The 3,808-nt window shown below is 45.4% G+C and overlaps 1 pseudogene; it reads right to left on the bottom strand.

The window, feature by feature from the left end:
• Positions 1-787: 787 nt before the first annotated feature.
• On the bottom strand, positions 788-1,892 carry LOC101660627 (annotated as a pseudogene).
• Between the last annotated feature and the right edge of the window lie 1,916 nt (positions 1,893-3,808).

The raw sequence follows: 3,808 nt of genomic DNA, 5'->3' as shown, positions 1-3,808 counted from the left end.
CTGCCATCTGGTGGCCAAGTATTGGCACTAAATGAGGACTGTAACAAATTTCCCGGCCTTTCAGAGTAAGCAGGAGTCCTGGTGGTAGAGTGGTTCTGTGCTAGACTGTGAGCCACGTGGTTGGCAGTTTGAAACCACCAGCAGTTCTGTGTGAGAAACACTAGCTTTGTCCTTCCACAGTTCCAGTCTTGGAAACCCACAGGGTTACTATGAGTCAGCATTGACTCAAGGGCAGTGAGTTTGGTTTGTGTTCATCAGAATAAACAGCAACTGCTAAACACAATAACCAGGAATTGGGAACCAAGATGAGACTGTCTACTCCAGTTAAGAAACTCAAAGAGGCAGCTCTAGTCTGTCCTGTAGGGTGGAATTTAGTGAGATCATAACAATCCGTGCTTCCACGCCTCTTCCATATACATAGAACAGGTGAAACATGAAAAATACCCAAAGTATTCTTTTCTATTCACAAAGGAAAAGCTCCAGTCCATCTTTTAATTTTTTTTGAAAAATCCCTGACATTACAGAACTAAACTGAAATGTATTCATAGTCCACTCTTACATATCCATGACAAACAGGGAAAAAAATTCATGAGCCAAAAAAACAGGAGAAGCTTATAAAACTAAATATGGATTTCAGCATTAACAGCTGAACAGAGAAAGGAATTAAAATGCTTTAATTAAAAAATCACAAGTGCATGATAAAGTGTGGAAACTGAAAATTTACAAACTATTTAAAACCTGGACTCGCTGACTGTTCAGAAACTACACAGATGGATCATGGGTGGTGGTGAACAGCAGAAAGGGGTTATGGATGAATCTGCATTGTCCTAGCTGCTCCCCATGCCACCCGTCTCTGAGGAAAGCCTGACATTGATTAGCTATTGAACCAGGCTAATGCTGGCAGCAGATCCAGTGATGGTAACCTGCCTATCAGTAGATCCTTCCACTGGGTTCGCAATTTTGATCTGCGCCCCAGACATCTGATGGATCTCATTGATTTTGGCACCTTGATGCCCAATTATGCAGCCAATCAAATCATTTGGAATCGTGAGTTCATGAGAAGTAGTCTGAGCAGACGCATACAAACCTGCACTGAATCCGGTGTTGCCATGCGTCATAGGAAAATGAGACTGTTGCATTGCCAACTGGTGCAGCTTGGTCAAATCTGGCTGTGGGATGGCATACTGTCCTTGGATAGCATAGGCCTGACCACCTGCAAAGATGGCTGGAGAACTGGACGGCTTGGGCCGGGACGGGATGGTCACGCCCTTGGGGGCGGGGACTGGGAGAGTCTCCAACATGCCCACGCAGATCTGTTTGACACACTCAATGATGGATTGCGGACTGCCAGCAATAGTGATGGCCCGCTCAGTTGAGTTGGGAAACATATCTCCAGCCACCTGAACCTGAGCCCCTGTACTCTCGAATTTCTTTGATTTTGCAACCACATTTCCCAATGAGAGAGCCACATTGACTGGCAGGGACCCCCAGCCTCAGGGTGACTGGGGGCCTACTTGCAGCTGTGCTATTTGTCATAGAACTGCTGATGTCTTCTTCCAGTTTGTCCATGATCACAGCAAAGGCTTTAAAGATGGCAGTAGTGTGTCCAACCAAAGTGATCATTCTCTCAGGACAATTTCCTTCTGAGATGTTGATACGTGCACCACTCTCTAGCCGCATCTTCTTAACTGATTCTCCTTTCTTTCCGATGATACTGACAACTTCCTTTCCATGCATAAGTAGCCAGATGGTGAGAGTGACATTTAATCCACCTTCAATCACACCGGTGTCCATGTCGAGCAGTGTTCTGGGGAGCTGGACTTTGAGTTGTCAAGTCTTTGGTCACTGCAGGCGCGAGGCGACTGAGGGGGAAAAGGGGAGCAGGCGAGAACGGGAAGGGCAGGAAGGTGAGGGGGTCCCTTCGGGCAGGGCAGAGGAGGTAGGGGGGTGGAGGAGGAGGAGGAGGAAGGGGGAAAGAGACCCTGGGGCGGGTGGAGGGCGGCAACCCAAAGTATTTTTTAAAGTTTATTTTGAATGTGTTTTTTGGGGGGATGGGAGAGTGGGGAGTCTTCTACAAAAGCATTCTGTGTTGGGTAATTTGAATGCCATTCTGGCCACAGAACAACAGTAGCGATGGTCAACATTTATCGAGTGAGTGCCAGATTTGGAGCACATTAGAGCTTGACTCGCAGCAATTTATTTCAGCTCAGATGACCCTGTGCGCTTAGTGCCATTATTACTCTCAATTTACAGTTGAGCGTAAGACTCACTCGGTAGTCATTTTTCAAGGTCACTTAACTAATCTTTATGGAGCAGAACTTAAAACTAGATCTGTGAGACCCCAGGACCATTCCCTTCAAACCCGTCTTTGAAGTCAGGATGCATTCAGTGTACACTATTGCCAATGTTTGCCAGGAACGATACTGTTGCAGGATCATTCTGGGCCATTCCCAAGAGAAGCCAAAGTCCCATATATCCTCGAGGATAAGCCAACCCGAATATCAGCAGAGACACCTAATTTTACCACAAAAACTGCATTAAAATGTGCTGGAAAACTCGGCTTATACACGAGTATATACGGTATTTTAAGTCACCAACACTCAAAATATGCAATCAAGAAAATGTGCTTTAGGAGGAGAATGGGTGGGAAGAGACAAGTGCGATTCATAAATAGTATCATTTGCCCACTAGGTTCAAATCTATTTCGCACTTTCTGCATCAAATGAATTGGACCTGGACCAACTGTGATAGTTACGGTTTAAAATCAAATTGGCTCAAGTGAGGGTCTCAATAGTTCATTAGTTAATACCTAATTACCCCCCACAATGAGATCTAACACAATGTAATTACCTCCATAGCAAGGTCTGCTTTGAGCAGTCCATCCATTGAAAGGAAACTTGGGGAGGGAGTCCCGCATCCAGTATTAGTAGACGCTGTGGAAAAGCTTGCTCACTTTTTGCTGGGTCTGGATCTTGCATCTGGCTCATCCTTCAATCTCTGGCCTCCATGGCCTGCCATCTTGCTTGTTAATCTGAGTTGTCAGAAACCTGCCATCTCATCTGCTGACTTTGTATCCATTTACCTCAGCAACCCGAAGCCAGCCTTTAACATGGTAATCTTCATCAGTCCCTCTAGCCTGAGACCTGACCCATGGACTTGAAACGTGCCTGCCTCTACAACAGGATGAGCCAATTTCTTGATATGAACATATCTCTCCCTCTCCTTACTACTTTCCCCTCCCCCTCCCCACGCTCTTGCTCAGCCAAGAAAACACTATAGCTCATGTGGTGTCTTATATATATAAAAGCTTCACTGCTGTTGCTTCTGTAGAGAACCCATTCTGCGACAGTCAGCCTAGTGGGGAGCTGGTGAGCCACGTGTCCGAAGCCTACATTTAAGGAGGACTCCATAGGTTGATCTTCAAATAGGATACACTGCTGAGATGGAAGGAAGAAGTCTTTTATCGTATGCAGGGGATGCAAAAAAGTGCATGGGAAAATGCTCTGCTTCCATTGTTCCATACACTTTTTTAAGCACTCCTTGTATAACTTGGTGCTGGGTCTCATTAACTGACTAAGCATTCCCATGGTGTATTACAGAAGGATAGCCTTTTAAGTGTTGTAATTATTTATTACCTGAATCACTTGCATTGAACTATGGTTTTCATCAAAATATTAATTTGTTGTTATCTCAAGCATGACCGTGTTCGGCAGTCTCTGGGCAGCAGCTCTGAAGTGTAAGGTGGGCAGTTTGAACCTGACTGAGTGTCTTCACAGAAGGGCCTGAAGATCCGTGTTCATAAGGAGTA

The sequence above is a fragment of the Echinops telfairi genome, unplaced genomic scaffold, assembly GCF_000313985.2.
Source record: "Echinops telfairi isolate 266 unplaced genomic scaffold, ASM31398v2 ScPeMD7_18;HRSCAF=68, whole genome shotgun sequence".
NCBI classification, from domain to species: domain Eukaryota; kingdom Metazoa; phylum Chordata; class Mammalia; order Afrosoricida; family Tenrecidae; genus Echinops; species Echinops telfairi.
This window is presented reverse-complemented; position numbering and strand designations above follow the sequence as displayed.